The sequence below is a fragment of the Somniosus microcephalus genome, unplaced genomic scaffold (genome assembly GCF_052327205.1).
Source record: "Somniosus microcephalus isolate GS21.2 unplaced genomic scaffold, FLI_Smic_1.0 unresolved_chr8, whole genome shotgun sequence".
Taxonomy (NCBI): domain Eukaryota; kingdom Metazoa; phylum Chordata; class Chondrichthyes; order Squaliformes; family Somniosidae; genus Somniosus; species Somniosus microcephalus.
The window spans coordinates 43388280-43408560 of record NW_028225186.1 but is presented as its reverse complement, the minus strand read 5'-3'; the positions used below and the strand labels follow the sequence as shown (position 1 = coordinate 43408560).

General features: G+C 47.4%; 4 non-coding genes across 4 annotated transcripts; 2 read left to right on the top strand and 2 right to left on the bottom strand.

The window, feature by feature from the left end:
• Window positions 1-7618: 7618 nt before the first annotated feature.
• On the bottom strand, window positions 7619-7692 carry trnai-aau (transfer RNA isoleucine (anticodon AAU)). Its single transcript has one exon. It is a non-coding gene; the product is annotated as a tRNA-Ile (tRNA).
• A 2071-nt stretch (window positions 7693-9763) lies between these two features.
• Window positions 9764-9856, bottom strand: trnar-ucu (transfer RNA arginine (anticodon UCU)). Its single transcript has 2 exons — window positions 9820-9856; window positions 9764-9799 (listed from the first exon to the last, which is right to left on the bottom strand). It is a non-coding gene; the product is annotated as a tRNA-Arg (tRNA).
• Window positions 9857-12777: 2921 nt separating this feature from the next.
• On the top strand, window positions 12778-12859 carry trnas-cga (transfer RNA serine (anticodon CGA)). Its single transcript has one exon. It is a non-coding gene; the product is annotated as a tRNA-Ser (tRNA).
• A 3198-nt stretch (window positions 12860-16057) lies between these two features.
• Window positions 16058-16131, top strand: trnai-aau (transfer RNA isoleucine (anticodon AAU)). The gene has a single exon. It is a non-coding gene; the product is annotated as a tRNA-Ile (tRNA).
• The last annotated feature ends 4150 nt before the right edge of the window (window positions 16132-20281 follow it).

Below are 20281 nucleotides of genomic sequence, written 5' to 3'. Positions count from 1 at the left end.
AAAGTAAATGTTGGTCCCTTAGAGGATGAGACCGGGAAATTAATGGTGGGAAATATGGAGATGGCAAAAACACTGAATGAATATTTTGTATCAGTCTTTACAGTAGAGGACACTAAGAATATCCCAACACTGGACAAACAGGGGGCTATAGGTGGGGAGGAGCTAAACACGATCAAAATCACTAAGGAAGTGGTTCTCGGTAAAATAATGGGACTCAAGCCGGTTAAATCACCTGGACCTGATGGCTTACATCCTAGGGTCTTGAGGGAAGTGGCGGTAGGGATTGTGATGCATTGGTAATAATTTTCCAAAACTCCCTGGACTCAGCAAAGGTCACGGCAGACTGGAAAACTGCTAATGTAACACCCTTATTTAAAAAGAGCAGTAGACAGAAGGCTGGAAACTATAGACCGGTTAGCCTAAAGTTTGTGGTAGGTAAAATTTTGGAGTCCATTATTAAGGAGACAGTAACAGGACATTTGGATAATCATAATTTAATAGGACAAAGTCAGCATGGTTTTATGAAGGGGAAGCCATGTTTGACAAATTTGCTGGAGTTCTTTGAGGAAGTAACATATAGGGTGGATAAAGGGGAACCAGTGGACGTAGTGTATTTAGACTTCCAAAAGGCATTTGACAAGGTGCCACACAAAAGATTATTGCTTAAGATAAAAAATCACGGGATTGGGGGTAATATTCTGGCATGGATAGAGGATTGGCTATCTAACAGAAGGCAGAGAGTTGGGATAAATGGTTCATTCTCAGACTGGCAATCAGTAACTAGTGGTGTTCCGCAGGGGTCAGTGCTGGGTCCCCAACTCTTTACAATCTATATTAACGATTTGGAGGAGGGGACCGAGTGTAACATATCAAAGTTTGCGGATGATACTAAGATGGGAGGGAAAGTAGTGAGTGAGGAGGACATAAAAAACCTGCAAAGGGACATAGACAGGCTAAGTAAGTGGGCAGAGATTTGGCAGATGGAATACAATACTGCAAAGTGTGAGGTTATGCACTTTGGCAGGAAAAATCGTAGAGCAAGTTATTATCTTAATGGCAAGAAACTGGAAAGTACTGAAGTACAAAGGGATCTGGGGGTCCTGGTGTATGAAACTCAAAAGGTTAGTATGCAGGTGCAGCAAGTGATTAAGAAGGCCAATGGAATGTTGGCTTTCATTGCTAGGGGGATAGAATATAAAAATAGGGAGGTATTGCTTCAGTTGTACAAGGTATTGGTGAGACCGCACCTGGAATACTGCATACAGTTTTGGTGTCCATACTTTAGAAAAGACATACTTGCTCTCGAGTCAGTACAAAGAAGGTTCACTCTGTTAATCCTGGGGATGAGGGGATGGATATATGAGGAGAGGATGAGTAGATTGGGACTCTACTCATTGGAGTTCAGAAGAATGAGAGGCGAACTTACTGAAACATATAAGATTGTGAATGGGTTTGATCGGGTGGATGCGGGGAGGATGTTCCCGATGATGGGTGAAACTAGAACTAGGGGGCATAGTCTTAGAATAAGGGGCTGCTCTTTCAAAATTGAGATGAGGAGGAACTACTTCACTCAGAGGGTGGTAGGTCCATGGAATATGCTGCCCGAAAAAGCTGTAGAAGCTACATCATTACATAAATTTAAAACAGAAATAGACAGTTTCCTAGAAGTAAAGGGAATTAAGGGTTACGGGGAGCGGGCAGGAATTTGGACATGAGTCTAGGTTCGGATCGGACATGTCCCTGTGGGTAGCGGAGCGGGCCCAGGGGCTGTGTAGCCTGATCCTGCTCCGATTTCGTGTGTCTAATTCTGTTAGATTCAGGAGATGGTTCAGTGATAGTAGATTGGCGGCTCGGATCAGATCAGCCATGATCTTATTGAATGGCGGAGCAGGCTCGAGGGGCCAATTGGCCTACTCCTGCTCCTATTTCTTATGTTCTTATGGTCTTATAGGGTCTGATGAAAGGGAGGAACTGAAAGAAATCAGTATTTGTAGGGAAATGGTGTTAGGGAAATTGACGGGATTGAAGGCCGATAAATCCCCAGGGGCTGATAATCTACATCCTAGGGTACTTAAGGAAGTGGCCCTAGAAATAGTAGATGCGTTGCTGATCATCTTCCAACATTCAATGGAATCTGGAACAGTACCCATAGATTGGAGGGTAGCTAATGTTACCCCACTATTCAAAACAGGTGGTAGAGAGAAAAATGGGAATTACAGACCGGTAAACCTGACATCGGTAATGGGGAAAATGCTGGAGTCCATTATAAAAGATGTAATAGCAGAGCACTTGGAAAACAGTGACAGGATCGGACAAAGTCAACATGGATTTACAAAAGATAAATCGTGCTTGACTAATCTAATGGAATTTTTTGAGGATGTAACTGGTAAAATAGATAATGGAGAACCAGTGGATGTGGTGTATTTGGACTTTTAAAAGGCTTTCGATAAGGTCCTGCATAAGAGATTAGCGTGTAAAGTTAAGGCACATGGGATTGGGGGCAAGGTATTGACTTGGATAGAGAACTGGTTGGCAGACAGTTGACAAAGGGTTGGAATAAATGGGTCTTTTTCCGAGCGGCAGGCAGTGACTAGTGGGGCACCGCATGGATCGGTCCTTGGACCCCAGCTATTCACAATATATAATAATGATCTAGACAAGGGAACTAGATGTAATATCTCCAAGTATGCAGATGACACAAAGCTGGGTGGGCGTGTGTGCTGTGAGAAGGATGCCGAGAAACTCCAGTATGATTTGGACAGGTTGGGTGATTGGGCAAAAGCATGGCAGATGCAATATAACGTGGATAAATGCGAGGTTATCCACTTTGGTGTCAAAAACAGAAAGGCAGATTATTATCTGAACAGCAATAGATTGGGAGAAGGGGAAGTGCAATGAGACCTGGGTGTCCTTGCACAGCAGTCGCTGAAGGTAAGCATGCAGGTGCAGCAGGCAGTTAAGAAGGCAAATGGTATGTTGGCCTTCGTAGCGAGAGGGTTTGAGTACAGGAACAAGGATGTCTTGCTGCAGTTGTACAGGGCCTTGGTGAGACCACATCGTGAGTATTGTGTGCAGTTTTGGTGGCCTTATCTGAGGAAGGATGTTCTTGCCATGGAAGGAGTTCAGCGAAGATTCACCAGGCTGATACCTGGGATGGCAGGAATGACGTATGAGGAGAGATTGGGTCGATTGGGCTTATACTCGCTGGAGTTTAGAAGAATGAGAGGGGATCTCATTGAAACTTATAAAATTCTGACAGGACTGGACAGACCAGATGCAGGAAGGATGTTCTCGATAGCCGGGGAGTCCAGAACCAGGGGTCACAGTCTAAGGATAAGGGGTAAGCCATTTAGGACTGAGATGAGGAGGAATTTCTTCACCCAGAGAGTGGTGAACCTGTGGAATTCTCTACCACAGAAGGCAGTAGAGGCCAGTTCATTAAATATATTCAAGAATGAGTTGGATATATTTCTTAAGGCTAAAGGGATCAAGGGGTATGGGGAGAAAACAGGGACCGGGTACTGAATTTGGATGATCAGCCATGATCGCATTGAATGGCGGAGCATGCTCGAGGGCCCGAATAGCCTACTCCTGCTCCTATCTTCTATGTTTCTATGTTTCTATGTCCTTATATGGGATAAAATTAATACTCAACTAGAAACCGTTCTAGAAACCAGGAAGCTGGTTAAAAGGCAGAAGCAGGGTGCGGTAGTTATTGGGTGTTTTTTTGACTGGACGATGTAAAGAGTTGGCCCCCCTGCATCACTGCTGCGACCGTTGCCCTTCTTGCCATTTCAACAATCTGGACTTGGGTACAGGAGGCAGACGTATCGACATTTGCTGCTAACACGAAAAACAGGGAGCCTGGGTAGCTGTGAAGGAACCGTCAGTGAACATTTAGAGAAGAATATGGAGAGGAAATGTACACCAAATGGTGTGTTAAAAGCTGCCGAGGAGTCTCCAACAATAGATATTTACAGAGCAGAGGAGACCATTCGGCCCACTGTGTTAATTCTGGGTCTTTGCCACAGCAATACTAAACTAAACCCACTGACCCACTATCTCCCCATAGACCTGTGTCAATCGCAAACTAATCCCACTGCCCCACGCTCTCCCCAAAGCCCTGTAACAATCCCAAACTAATCCCACTGTCCCGCTCTCTCCCCAAAGCCCTGTAACAATCCCAAACTAATCCCACTGACCCGCTATCTCCCCATAGCCCTGTATCAATCCCCAAACAAATCCCATTGCCCCGCTCACACCCCATAGACCTGTATCAATCCCAAACTAATCCCACTGCACCGCTCTCTCCCCAAAGCCCTGTAACAATCCCAAACTAATCCCACTGACCCGCTATCTCCCCATAGCCCTGTATCAATCCCCAAACTAATCCCACTGCCCCACACACACCCCATAGACCTGTATCAATCACAAACTAATCCCACTGCCCCGCTCTCACCCCATAGCCCTGAATCAATCCCAAACTAATCCCACTGCCCCGCTCACACCCCACAGACCTGTATCAATCACAAACTAATCCCACTGCCCCGCTCTCACCCCATAGCCCTGAATCAATCCCAAACTAATCCCACTGCCCCGCTCACACCCCATAGACCTGTATCAATCACAAACTAATCCCACTGCCCCGCTCTCACCTCATAGCCCTGAATCAATCCCAAACTAATCCCACTGCCCCGCTCACACCCCATAGACCTGTATCAATCACAAACTAATCCCACTGCCCCGCTCTCACCCCATAGACCTGTATCAATCACAAACTAATCACACTGCCCCACTCTCACTCCATAGACCTGTATCAATCCCAAATAAATCCCAGTGCCCCACTCTCTCCCCATAGCCCTGCGCCGGCACTTTGAAAGAGCTCTGCAATTAATTTCATTCACCTGCCCTTTCCCCATAGCCCTGTAATGATTTCCTTCAAGTATTTATTCAACTGCCTTTTGAAAGTTACTATTGAATCTGCTTCCACCGCCCTTTCAGGCAGCGCATTCCAGATCACAACAACTTGCTGCTTAAAAAAAATGTTTCCTCATGTCACCTCTGGTTCTTTTGCCAATCACCATAAATCTGCGTCCTCTGGTTACCGAATCTTCTGCCAGTGGAAACACTTTCTTCTTATTTATGCTATCAAAACGATTCATAATTTTGAACATCTCTATCAAATCTCCTCTTAACCCTCTCTGCTCTGAGGAGAACAATCCCAGCCTCTCCAGTCTCTCCACATAATTGAATTCCCTCATCCCTGGTACCATTCTGTTAAATCTCCTCTGCACCCTCTCTAAGACCTTGACATCCTGTGTTGACTTTAACAACATAGCACTGATTTAACACGTTCCTGTGAAAGATCATTGATCATTAAGAGATTGTAAATCTCACCTGCTTGCTGCTGGGGTTTGCCGATGTTGAGCTGAGACTGTAAGTGCAATGGTTTTGAAATGACAATCAGAGGGGATGTGGTTTAGACATCACATGAATGAAATGACAGTTTCATCTTAAAAAGGAGAAGTGTGAGTGAAGGCAGTCCACGAGGAGGCTGGATTGGCTCGTGTGTGTCATGGGCTGTGGTAACCCACTGTCCAAACTGCCTACTGTGGGCAGCAGCAGCTGTAACAGCTGGGAGCCCCTTTCTTTATCTTTACAACTTCCCTTCTCCACCTCTCCCCTCCTGCTGAAACCCATCACAACTGGTCCTCTGCTCAGCCATTGCCCACAGCCAGCAGGGCGAGTGGACAAGAAGCCAGGCTCATTCACCCTCTCCCTAACACAGGGCCACAGACACCAATTGTAACCGCTGCCCAGGCTCAGGTCAGCTCCCTCAGCACAGTCCGGGGATGAAGCCTAGGCCTTTCCAAATGCAAGGAAGCAAGAAACAAATACTGGCCAGGAAAGTCTCAGCGAGTTCGAGTAATCTGTGCGTTTGTTTGATTGAAACCAAAACAGCTTCGAACACGAGGATGCTTCACACAGGTGGAGAAATTCAGTTCACTTTTTCGACACAATTCAAAGCAGCAGAAGCAATGAACTTGCTGAAACTGGCAAATATGAACACATATATCACTAAGCAACAATAGAATAAGGAGCATATGGCACAGAAAAGGAAGAAGTGAAAGAAAGATTCGAAGAAAGAAAGAAAGTACAAGGACTTTGGGTTTTAGACACGGGCACTGTGTTTCTTTCTGCGCCGGGACAGCAGAGGGCACAATCGGAACATCAGCCACATTAGTGCCTGAAACATGGTTCAATAGGAACAGGAGGAGGCCATTCAGCCCCTTGAGCCTGTCGAACAGGAACAGGAGGAGGCCATTCAGCCCCTCGAGCCTGTCAAACCGGAACAGGAGGAGGCCATTCAGCCCCTTGAGCCTGTCGAACAGGAGGAGGCCATTCAGCCCCTCGAGCCTGTCAAACCGGAACAGGAGGAGGCCATTCAGTCCCTCTAGCCTGTCAAACCGGAACAGGAGGAGTCCATTCAGCCCCTCGAGCCTGTCAAACCGGGACAGGAGTAGTCCATTCAGCCCCTCGAGCCTGTCAAACCGGAACAGGAGGAGGCCATTCAGCCCCTCGAGCCTGTCAAACCGGGACAGGAGTAGTCCATTCAGCCCCTCGAGCCTGTCAAACCGGAACAGGAGGAGGCCATTCAGCCCCTTGAGCCTGTCGAACAGGAACAGGCCATTCAGCCCCTCGAGCCAGTCAAACCGGAAAAGGAGGAGGCCATTCAGCCCCTCGAGCCTGTCGAACAGGAACAGGAGGAGGCCATTCAGCCCATCGAGCCAGTCAAACAGGAACAGGAGGAGGCCATTCAGCCCCTTGAGCCTGTCAAACAGGAACAGGAGGAGGCCATTCAGTCCCTCGAGCCCGTTACACTGGAACAGGAGGCCATTCAGCCCCTCGAGCCTGTTACACAGGAGGAGGCCATTCAGCCCCTCGAGCATGTTACACAGGAACAGGAGGATGCCATTCAGACCCTCGAGCATGTTGCACAGGAACAGGCCATTCAGCCCCTCAAGCCTGTTACACTGGAACAGGAGGCCATTCAGCCCCTCGAGCCTGTTGGAGGACATTCAGCCCCTCAAGCCTGTTACACAGGAACAGGTGGAGGCTATTCATTCCCTTGATCCAGTTACACAGGAACAGCTAATTTATTATTAATGTTTCATGTGATGTGTTTGCTCTGAAATAAATTGTTAAAAATTTTAACCTGCATTGGCCGGGAATCGAACCCGGGTCTCCCGCATGGCAGGCGAGAATTCTACCTCTGAAACACCAATGCTGACAGTGACAAAAATACCCATTTTCCAGTAGCTGCAATTTATTTTTGACTTTTGTTAATAGAAGCGAGGACACTGCGGTAAAATAAAAAGCGAAATGCAGCAGATGCTGGATCTGAAATTGTTCATTAAATGTTGGAAACACTCCACAGGTCAGGGAACATCTGTGGACAGAAAAACACAGGGTTAACCTTTCAGGTCCATGAGCTCTCGGTAGAACTAAGATTTTGCAGCTTTGTAGGTCCCGTGTGAGTTTCCTTCCAAACTTTTAAAACTTTTAAACTGCTCAAAAATTACAAAATTAAGAAACTAACCTTCCCTCGAAAAATAAATGGCCCGTACGGGGATCGAACCCGCGACCTTGGCGTTATTAGCACCACGCTCTAACCAACTGAGCTAACCAGCCCATCTGTAAGGTTTATTTATAGTACCGTCCCTGTTTCTGGTCTTTGCCAGATAAGTCACTTTGTCTTTGAAGGCTGTAAAAGAAGGACTTGCATTTCTACAGGGCTTTCACGACCTCAGGACATCCTAAAGTGCTTTACAGCCAATGAATACTTTTTGAACTGTTTTGCATCTGTGACAGGTAGATTGGTCAGGAGGAGGTCCAGTAGGTTTTCCCCTCGTGTTGGTTCCCTCACCACCTGCCGCAGGCCCAGACTGGCAGCCATATCCTTCAGGACTCGAACCACTAAGTCAGGAGTGCTGCTACCGAGCCACTCTTGGTGATGGGCATTGAGGCCCCCCACCCAGAGTACATTCTGTGCCCTTGCTGCCTTCAGTGCTTCTTCCAAGTGGTGTTCAACATGGAGGAGTACTGATTCATCAGCTGAGGGAGGGTGGTAGGTGGTAATCAGCAGGAGGTTTCCTTGCCCATGATGTTCCTGTGTAACAGGCTTGAGGGGCTTCCTCCTTTTCCTGCATAACAGGCTGAATAGCCTCCTCCTGTTCCTGCATAACAGGCTCGAGGGGCTGAATGGCCTCCTCCTGCGATACAGGCTTGAGGGGCTGAATGGCTTCCTCCTTTTCCTGTGTAACAGGCTCGAGGGGCTGAATGGCATCCTCCTGTGCATGTATAACAGGCTCGAGGGGCTGAATGGCCTCCTCCTGTTCATGTATAACGGGCTTGAGGGGCTGAATGGCCTCCTCCTATTCCTGCGTAACCGGCTCGAGGGGCTGAATGGCCTCCTCCTGTTCCTGTCTAACAGGCTTGAGGGGCTGAATGGCTTCCTCCTTTTCCTGTACAACACGCTCGACAGGCTGAATAGCCTCCTCCTGTTCCTGTATAACAGGCTCGTGTGTCTGAATTCACAGAATCACAGAAACCCCACAGTGCAGATAGAGACCATTTCGGCCCATCGAGCCTGCACCGACACATATCCCACCCGATCCCCGTAACCCCTACACCAACACATATCCCACCCTATCCCCGTAACCCCACATATTTAATCCCCTAACACTAAGGGTCAATTTATCATAGCCAATCAACCTACCCGCACATCTTTGGACTGTGGGAGGAAACCGGAGCACCTGGAGAAAACCCACGCAAACACGGGGAGAATGTGCAAACTCCACACAGACAGTCACCCGAGGCCGGATTCGAACCCGGGTCCCTGGCGCTGTGAGGCAACAGTGCTAACCACTATGCCACCGTGCTGCCCTTGTCTCCTCTTGTTCCTGTGTAACAGGCTTGAGGGGCTGAATGGCCTCCTCCTGTTACTGTGTAACAGGCTCGAGGGGCTGAATGGCATCCTCCTGTGCATGTATAACAGGCTCGAGGGGCTGAATGGCCTCCTCCTGTTCATGTATAACAGGCTTGAGGGGCTGAATGGCCTCCTCCTGTTCCCGTATAACAGACTCGTGTGTCTGAATTGCCTCCTCCTGTTCCAGTGTAGCCGGCTTGAGGGACTGAATGTCCTCCTCCTGTTCATGTGTGGCAGGTTTGAGGGGCTGAATGGCCTCCTGCTGTTCCTGTGAAACAGACTCGTGGGTCTGAATTGCCTCCTCCTGTTCCTTTATAACTGGATCATGGGCCTGATTTGCCTCCTCTTCATCCTATGTAACAGGTTCGAGGGGCTGAATGGTGTTCTACTGTTCTTGTACAGATCTTGTATCGCTGAACGGCTTCCTCCTGTCCAATGCAACAGGCTCGAGGCGTTAAAGGCCTCCTCTTGTCCCTGTGTAACTGGCTCGAGGGGCTGAATGGCCTCCTCCTGTTCCTGTATAACAGGCTAAAGGGGCTGAATGGCCTCCTCCTGCTCCTGTGTAAAAGGGTCATGGGACTGAATGGTCTCCTCCTGTTCCTATGTAAAACGGCCATGGGACTGAATGGCCTCCTCCTGCTCCTGTGTAACTGACTCAGGGGTTGAGAGTAGTCAGAGGGAAAGTGTCGGGGCGGTAGTTTCCCTTCTCTGAATTACCGATTTACTGCAAAATGTACCGTCAGTGGAGGAACCACCGAACCCTGACCCAAAATCCGACTCTGGTGGGACTCGAACCCACAACCTTTGAATGCCTTAATCTGTCATACAACTAGAAGTCCAATGCGCTATCCATTGCGCCACAGAGACAATTACGTAAAGTTCTATTACAAAAGCAAAATAGTGTTGATGCTGGAAATCTGAACTGTAAACAGATGAAATGCTGGAAACACTCTGCAGGTCAGGCAGCATTCCATGTCTGTTTAAAAGGGGTCTACTTTCAGTCCCGGATCATTCTGTGTCTGTTTAATAGGGACATGCTGTCAGTCCCGGATCATTCTGTGTCTGTTTAAAAGGGACATGCTGTCAGTCCCGGATTATTCTGTGTCTGTTTAAAAGGGACATGCTGTCAATCCCGGTTTATTCTGTGTCTGTTTAAAAGGGACATGCTGTCAGTCCCGGATTATTCTGTGTCTGTTTAAAAGGGGTGTGCTGTCAGTCCCGGGTCATTCTGTGTCTGTTTAAAAGGGACATGCTTTCAGTCCCGGATTATTCTGTGTCTGTTTAAAAGGGATGTGCTGTCAGTCCCGGATTATTCTGTGTCTGTTTAAAAGGGATGTACTGTCAGTCCAGGATCACTCTGTGTCTGTTTAAAAGGGATGTGCTGTCAGTCCCGGGTCATTCTGAGTCTGTTTAAAAGGGATGTGCTGTCAGTCCCGGATCATTCTGTGTCTGTTTAAAAGGGATGTGCTGTCAGTCCCTGGTCATTCTGTATCTGTTTAAAAGGGATGTGCTGTCAGTCACTGGTCATTCTGGGTCTGTTTAAAAGGGATGTGCTGTCAGTCCCGGATCATTCTGTGTCTGTTTAAAAGGGATGTGCTGCCAGTCCCGGATCATTCTGTGTCTGTTTAAAAGGGATGTGCTGTAAGTCCCTGGTCATTCTGTATCTGTTTAAAAGGGATGTGCTGTCAGTCCCTGGTCATTCTGGGTCTGTTTAAAAGGGATGTGCTGTCAGTCCCGGATCATTCTGTGTCTGTTTAAAAGGGATGTGCTGTCAGTCCCGGATCATTATGTGTCTGTTTAAAAGGGATGTGCTGTCAGTCCCTGGTCATTCTGGGTCTGTTTAAAAGGGATGTGCTGTCTGTCCCGGATCATTCTGTGTCTGTTTAAAAGGGATGTGCTGTAAGTCCCTGGTCATTTTGTGTCTGTTTAAAAGGGATGTGCTGTCAGTCCCGGATCATTCTGTGTCTGTTTAAAAGGGATGTGCTGTCAGTCCCGGATCATTCTGTGTCTGTTTAAAAGGGATGTGCTGTAGGTCCCTGGTCATTCTGTGTCTGTTTAAAAGGGATGTGCTGTCAGTCCCGGATCATTCTGTGTCTGATTAAAACGGGTGTTACATAATATTATAGAGTCTGCCCCACAGAGACAGTCCATTTGCACGAACTGGTCTCCACACGAGGCTCCTCCTTCTCTATTTCTTCTCACCCCCCAAATAAAACTAGATTCAGTAATGGTAACCATGAAACTATCGGATTGTCGTAAAAACCCATCTGGTTCACTAATGTCTTTCAGGGAAAGAAATCTGCCGTCCTTCCCTGGTCTGGCCTTTGTGTGACTCCAGTCCCATAGCAATGTGGTTGATTCTTAACTGCCCTCTGAAATGGCCTAGCAAGCCACTCAGTTGTAACAAACCGCTATGAAACAAAATAATAAACATGAAGCTGGACGGACCAACTGGCCTGATCCATATCAGCCTCCTCCTGAGGTCCCCACCATCACAGAAGCCAGTCTTCAGCCAATTCGATTCACTCCACGTGATATCAAGAAACGGCTGAGCACACTGGATACAGCAATGGCTCTGGGCCCTGACAACACCCCGGCTATCATTCTGAAGACTTGTGCTCCAGCCAAGCTGTTCTAGTACAGCGACAACACTGGCATCTATCCAACAATGTGGAAGACTGCCTAGGTATGTCCTGTCCACAAAAAGCAGGACAAATCCAATCCAGCCAATTACCACCCCATCAGTCTACTCTCTAGTCTCAATCATCAGCAAAGTGATGGAAGGTTTCATCCACAGTGCTGTAAAGTGGCACTTACTGACCAATAACCTGCTCATTGATGCCCGGCTTGGGTTCTGCCAAGAGCACTCGGCTCCCGACTTCATTAAAACCTTGGTCCAACATGAACAAAGGAGCTGACCACCAACATCCTGGGGGTTACCATTGAACATAAATACTGTGACAACAAGAGAAGGTCAGAGGCTAGGCATTCTGCGTCGGGTGTCTCACCTCCTGACTCCCCAAAGCCTATCTACCATCTACAAGGCACAAGTAAGGAGAGTGATGGAATACTCTCCACTTGCCTGGATGAGTGCAGCTCCAACAACACTCAAGAAGTTCGACACCATCTAGGACAATGCAGCCTGCTTGATTGGCACCCCATCCACCACCTTAAACATTCACTCCCTCCACCACCGGCGCACCGTGGCTGCAGTGCGTACCATCTACAAGATGCACTGCAGCAACTCACCAAGGCTTCTTCAGCAGCACCTGACAAACACGCAACCTCTTCCACCTAGAAGGACAAGCGCAGCAGGCGCATGGGAACACCCCCACCTCCAAGTTCCCCTCCAGGTCACACACCATTCTGACTTAGAAGTATATTGTCGATCCTTCATCGTCGCTGGGTCAAAATCCTGGAACTCCTCCCCAACAGCACTGTGGGAGTACCTTCACCACACGGACAGCAGCGGTTCAAGAAGGCGGCTCACCACCACCTTCTCAAGGGGCAATTAGGGATGGGCATTTAATGCTGGCCTTGCCAGAGCACCCACATCCCATAAACGAATTTAAAAAAACCTATCAGCATATCCTTCTATTCCTTTCTCCCTTCCTCTTAAATGCATCTGTAGTATTCGCCTCAACTACTGCATTCTCAGCGCTCTTTGGCCAAAGATGTTAATCCTGAATTCCCTGCTGGATTTATCGGTGAGTATTTATGACCTGTCTTCTCTGAGCTAGTTCCTGACTCACTCACAGTAGGAAGCATTTTCGCATTGCTAATGTGCAGCTGCGATGGCCGAGTGGTTAAGCCGTTGGACTCGAAATCCAATGGGGTTTCCCCGCGTAGGTTCGAACCCTGCTCGCAGCGACTTTGATGCAAATTCTTTATTTTATTTCATCGGCTCCCTGTGGCGATCACTGGCCCCGAAATTGGTCAGAATTCCCTCCACTGCACTTTATTACACTGATTAACCCAAAGTTCCAATTGAAACACTAATAATTTATCGGCATCAATTAGATATTGGGGATTTGTTGGGAACTCGTGAGCAATACAGACACAAAGCAGCATCAAAAATACTAATTAATAAAGAGCCCTGCAGTGTTTGGTATGGAATCACCTTCAGCTGGTAAGTGGGAATACGGTTTGGTTTTATAAAACTGAACACGAATTAAAAAGTGTGTAAAAAGACCGTGGCAGGACTCGAACCTGCAATATTCTGATAAACTCAAAATTAATACCGAAGTTTGACGCCTTATCCATTAGGCCACACGAACAGTAGGAGTATCAGCGCCATCTGTGGACAGATAGACACAAGGTCAACCTTCCAGTTCCTTGAGTTCTCGGCAGAACTAAGGTTTTGTCGCTTTGCTTCAAAGTATTACAGCTCCAATCTTTTCAGCAAATAGCAAAATTAAGAAACTACCCACACCATCAAAAAGTAAATGGCCCGTACGGGGATCGAACCCGCGACCTTGGCGTTATTATCACCACGCGCTAACCTACTGAGCTAACCGGTCTGCCTTAACTCCTTTTGCTGTTAAATTCAATTTATGTTGATTTTTGGTTTTTGTCAGTTGTCAGTGCTCCGGTTTCCTCCCACAGTCCAAAGATGTGCGGGTTAGGTTCATTGGCTATGATAAATTGACCCTTAGTGTTAGGGGGATTAAATACGTGGGGTTACGGGGATAGGGTGGGATATGTGTTGGTGCAGGGGTTACGGGGATCGGGTGGGATATGTGTCGGTGCAAGCTCGATGGGCCGAAATGGCCTCTATCTGCACTGTGGGGTTTCTGTGATTCTGTGACTTCGAAGGCTGTAAAAGAAAGACTCTGATTTCTACAGCGCCTTTCACCTGGGGACGTCTCAAAGCGCTTTACAGGCAATGTAGTTGTAGTTGTAGTTGTAGTCACTGTTGTAATGTAGGAAAAACAGCAGCAGCCAATTTGTGCACAGCAAGCTCCCACAATGTGATAATCGAGGATCACCTGTTTTAGTGATGTTGATTTGAGGATAAATATTGGCTACAGGACACCGGGGTAAACCTCATCATCCCCTGCTCTTCTTCCAATAGTGCCATGGGATCTTTTATGTCCACCCGAGAGGGCAGAGGGGGCATCAGTTTTGGAATTGTATTCCACCACAATCCGTAACCTTATGGACCGGCATATCCCTCACCCTACCATTAGCATCAAGACAGGGGACCAACCCTGGTTCAATGAGGAGTGTAGAAGAGCATTTCAGGAGCAGCATCAGGCGAACTGAAAATGAGCTGACAACCTCATGAAGTTACAACACAGGACTACACACATGCTAAGCTATGGAAACAGCATGTTTAGACAGAGCGAAGCGATCCAACAACCAACGGATCAGATCAAAGCTCTGCAATCCTGCCACATCCAGTCGTGACGATTTTAATTTAATGTAATTTGTTCCTAGGACTTGTGCATCGCTGGCAAGGCCAGCATTAATTGCCCATCACTAATTGCCCTTGAGAAGGTGGTAGTGAGAAGCCCTCTTGACCCACTGCAGTCAATGTGGTGAAGGTACTCCAATAGTACTGTTAGGGAGGGATTTCCAAGATTTTGACCTAGCGACGATGAAGTTATGGTGATATATTTTCACGTCGGGATGGTGTGTAACTTGGAGGGGAATTTGGAGGTGATGGTGTTCCCATGCACCGGCTGCCCTTATAAAACATAAGAACATAAGAAATAGGAGCCGGAGTAGGCCATTCGGCCCCTCGAGCCTGCTCCACCATTCAATAAGGTCATGGCTGATCTGATCTTGGCCTCAACTCCACTTTTCTGCCTGTTCCCCATAACCCTTGACTCTCCGATAGTTCAACAATCTGTCTATCTCAGCCTTGAATATAATCAATGATTCAGGCTCCACAGCTCTCTGGGGTAGATAATTCCAAAGATTCACAACCCTCTGAGAGAATAAATTCCTCCTCATCTGCGTCTTAAATGGACAAACCCTTATTCTGAAACTATGCCACCTAATTCTAGATTCCCCCATGAGGGAAAACACCCTCTCAGCATCTACCCTGTCAAGCCCCCTCAGAATCTTATATGTTCCAATAAGATCACCTCTCATTCTTATAACTTCCAATGAGTATAGGCCCAACCTGCTCAACCTTTCCTCTAAGACAATCCCTTCATCCCAGGAATCAACCTGGAGAACCTTCTCTGAACTGTCTCCAATGCAAGTATATCCCTCCTTAAATAAGGAGAACAAAAATGTATGCAGTACTCTAGGCGTGGCCTCACCTGTACAGTTGTAGCAAGACTTCCCGACTTATATGCTCCATGCCCCTTGCAATAAAGGCCAACATTCCATTTGCCTTCTTAATTGCTGCATGCTAACTGTTTGTGTTTCATGTACGAGGACACCTAGATCCCTCTTAACCGCAGCATTCTGTAGTCTCTCTCCATTTCAATAATATTTTGCTTTTCTGTTCCCTCCATGGCCTCGCCCCTCCCTATCTCTGTAATCTCCTTCAACCCTACAACCCCCTGAGATATCTGCGCTCCTCTAATCCTGCCCTCTTGAGCATCCCTGATGATAATCACTCAACCTTCCTGTTGCCCTAAGCTTTGGAATTCCCTGCCTAAACCTGTCCACCTCTCTTTCCTCCTTTAAGATGCTCCTTATAACCTATCTCTTTGACCAAGCTTTTGGTCACCTGCCCGAATTTCTCCTTATGTGGATTGGTGTCAAATGTTTTGTCTGAAAATACTCCTGTGCAGCGCCTTGGGACGTTTTACTACGTTAATGGTGCTATATAAATGCAAGTTGTTGTTGGTAATGGTGGTAGCTGATTCGGTGATGGTCTTGCTGTTGAATGTGAAGGGGCGGTGGTTAGACTTTCGCTTGTTGGAGCTGGCCATTGCCTGGCACTTGTGTTGGCTGTTGTCATGTGTGGCACACAGTGCCATATGTACAGTATTTGCCGATAGGATAGTGTATGATTGACAACTGTAGGTGTATGCTGAAAGATTAATGCAGGAAATCGTCAGCTAGAGTCTCGAAAATATAAGCTTATACATATGAACCAAACCCAATGGCCGGTTAGCTCAGTTGGTTAGAGCGTGGTGCTAATAACGCCAAGGTCGCGGGTTCGATCCCCGTACGGGCCATTTAATTTTTGGTAGAGAGGGTAGTTTCTTGATTTTGTTATTTGTTGAAAAGTTTGGATGGAAACTCACACGGGACCTGCAATACTTTGAAGCAAAGCTGGAAATCCTGAGTTATGACCTGCGGAGCGTTTCCAACATTAAATGAACAATTCCAGATCCATCGGGACTTCTCGTATTTCAATCAGTGAACGGTTCACAGCTGCTGATTGGTTTGGAGTGCAAAGAATAGAACTGAAATAAATACAATCCCGGGGTTTAATCACTCATTATTAACATACCGCCAGAAACAGACCGTTCGGTCCAACCAGTCCATGCCTCCGTTTATGCTTCACTCGAGCCTCCTCCAGTCTTTCCTCATCTAAATCTATCAGCATAACCCTCTATGCACTTCTCCCACATTTGCTTACCTAGCCTCCTCTAAAATGCATCTAAACTATTCGCTTCAACCACTCCCTGTGGTAGCGAGTTCCACATTCTCACCACTCTCTGGGTAAAGATGTTTCTGCTGAATTCCCGATTTGATTTCTTGCTGACTATCTTATATTGATGGCCTCTAGTTATGCTCTTCCCCACAAGTGGAATCATTCTCTCTGTATCCACTCTATCAAAACCTTTCATAATTTTAAAGATCTTTTAAGCTGACCTCCCTATTCTTCCTAGCATAATGAAATATGTCACACTTATTTGTGTTCAAATTCATTTGCCAATGCTATGCCCATTCTGCAAGTTTATTAATGTCCTCCTGTAACTTGTTGCAGTCCTCCCCAGTATTGACTATTCCCCCCAATTTGGTGTCATCTGCAAATTTATAAATTGTGTTTCTGATCACTAAGTCTAAATCGTTAATATAAATTGCGAACAGCAGTGGCTCCAGCTCTGATACTTGTGGAACACCACTACCCACCTTCTGCCACTGTGAATAAACTACCCGGTAGTCAGACTATCTGCCTTCTCTCCTTAAGCCAGCCAGCAATCCATTCCACTACTTCTCGCCTGACTCTGAATTCTCTGCCCTTGTTCATCAGTCTATTATGGGGTACATTATCGAAGGCCTTCTGAAAATCCAGATAAATTACATCTACTGCATTACCATTGTCTACTCTCTCTGTTGGTTTGGAGTGCATAGAATGGGACTGAAATGACATCGGCGATCTCCAGTTCCCTGCTCCCCTCACCCACTCCAACCTAACTCCCTATGATCTTGCAGCACTCCGTTCTCTCAGATCCAACCCTAACATTGTCATTGAACCTGCTGACAAAGGTGGTGCTGTTGTTGTTTGGAGAACCGTCATCTACTATCCGGAGGCTGAACGGCAACTCACTGACATCTCCTCCTACCTCCCCCTGGATCATGACCCCACTACTGAACATCAAGCAATTGTTTCCAAGACTGTCACTGACCTCATCTCCTCTGGAGATCTTCCCCCCATGGCCGCCAATCTCTCAGTTCCTCAACACTGCAGTGCCCACTTCTGCATCCTTCCCAAGATCCACAAACAGGACTGCCCTGGTTGACCAATTGCTGCAGCCTGTTCTTGCTCCACAGAACTGATTTCTTACTATCTTCACTCTATTTTTTCTCGACTTGTCCTGTCCCTTCCCACCGACATGCGCGACTCTTCCAATACCCTCCGTATTTTAACAGTTTCCAGTTTCCTGGCCCCAAACGTCTCCTTTTCACTCTGGATGTCCATTCCCTCTGCACCTCCAACCACCACCAGGACGGCCTTAAGCGGCTCCACTTCTTCCTTGAACAGAGGCCCCACCAGTCCCCATCCACCACCGCCTTTGTCCGCCTGGCTGCACTTGTTCTCACATTGTACAACTTCTCCTTTGATTCCATTCACTTCCTCCAAATTAAAGATGTTGCTATAGGTACCTGCATGGGCCCTAGCTATGCCTGCCTTTTTGTGGGATATGTGGAACATTCTTTGTTCAAGTCCTACTCAGGTCCCCTTCCTCACCTCTTTTTCCGGTACATCGATGATTGTATTGGTGCTGTTTCCTGCTCTCGCTCTGAACTAGATAATTTCTTTCACTTTGCCTCCAATTTCCACCCTTCCCTCACCTTCACATGGTCCATCTCCGACTCTTCCCTTCCCTTCCTCGACTTCTCTGTCTCCATTTCTGGGGATAGGCATTCGACCAACACCCACTATAAGCCCACTGACTCCCACGGCTACCTGGACCACACTTCCTCCCACCACGCTTGCTGTAAGGACTCATAGAAACATAGAAACATAGAAGATAGGAGCAGGAGTAGGCATTCGGCCCCTCGAGCCTGCTCCACCATTCAATGAGATCATGGCTGATCATCCAAATTCAGTACCCTGTCCCTGCCTTCTCCCCATATCCCTTGATCCCTTTAGCCTTAAGAAATATATCTAACTCCTTCTTGAATATATTTAATGAATTTGCCTCCACTGACTTCTGTGGTAGAGAATTCCACAGGCTCACCACTCTCTGGATGAAGTAATTCCTCCTCATCTCTGTCCTAAATGGCTTACCCCTTATCCTTAGGCTGTGACCCCTGGTTCTGGAATCCCCGGCCATCGGGAACATCCTTACTGCATCTAGTCTGTCTAGTCCTGTTAGTATTTTATAAGTATCAATGAGATTACCTCTCATTCTTCTAAACTCCAGCGAGTATAAGACCAATCAACCCAATCTCTCCTCATATGTCATTCCTGCCATCCCAGGTATCAGTCTGGTGAATCTTCACTGCTCTCACTCCATGGCAAGAACACCCTTCCTCAGATAAGGCGACCAAAACTGCACACAATGCTCAAGATGTGGTCTCACCAAGGCCCTGTACAACTGCAGCAAGACATCCTTGCTCCTGTACTCGAACCCTATCGCTACGAAGGCCAACATACCATTTGCCTTCTTAACCGCCTGCTGCACCTGCATGCTTACCTTCAGCGACTAGTGCACAAGGACACCCAGGTCTAGTTGCACTTCCCCTTCTCCCAATCTATTGACGTTCAGATAATAATCTGCCTTCCTGTTTTTGCCACCAAAGTGGACAACCTCGCATTTATCCACATTATACTGCATCGGACATGCTTCTTCCCAATCACCCAACCTGTCCAAATCATACTGGAGTTTCTCGGCATCCTCCTCACAGCACACATGCCCACCCAGCTTTGTGTCATCTGTAAACTTGGAGATATTACATCTAGTTCCATCCTCTAGATCATTAATATATATTGTGAATAACTGGAGTCCTAGCACCAATCCCTGCGGTACCCCACTAGTCACTGCCTGCCACTCGGAAAAAGACCCGTTCATTCCAACTCTTTGCTTCCTGTCTGCCAACCAGTTATCTATCCAAGTCAGTACCTTGCCCCCAATCCCATGTGCCTTAACTTTACACGCTAATCTCTTGTGCGGGACCTTCTCAAAAGCCTTCTGAATGTCCAAATACACCACATCCACATAGCATTTCCCCCACTACCGATGTCAGGCTTACCGGTCTATAATTCCCCGTTTTCTCTCTACCACCTTTTTTGAATAGTGGGGTAACATTAGCTACCCTCCAATCCATGGGAACTGTTCCAGAGTCTATCGAATTTTGGAAGATGACCAGCAATGCATCTACTATTTCTAGGGCCACTTCCTTAAGTACACTAGGATGTAGATTATCAGTCCCTGGGGATTTATCCATTCCATTCTATTCCATTCTCCCAGTTTCTCTGTCTCTGTTGCATCTGTTCTGATGAGGCCACCTTCCATACCAGTGCTTCCGGTATGTCTTCCATTTTCCTCAACTGAGGACCCCCCTCTACCATGGTTGACATGACACTCGACCGAGTCTGTTCCATTTCCCGCACGACTGCTCTCACCCCTTCCGCTCACTCCCAGAAACATGATAGGGTTCCCCCCTTGTCCTCACCTTTCACCCCACCCGCCTCCACATTCAACGGATCATCCTGCGCCATTTCCACCACCTCCAGCATGATCCCACCACCAAACACATCTTCCCCTCCTCCCTTTCAGCATTTCGAAGGGACCGCTCTCTCCATGACAGCCTGGTCCACTCCTCTATCACCCCAACACCCCTTCTCCTTCGCCCGGCACCATCCCATGCAAGTGCAGGAGAAGCAACACCTGCCCTTTTTACTTCCTTCCTTCCCATCGCCCAGGGCAG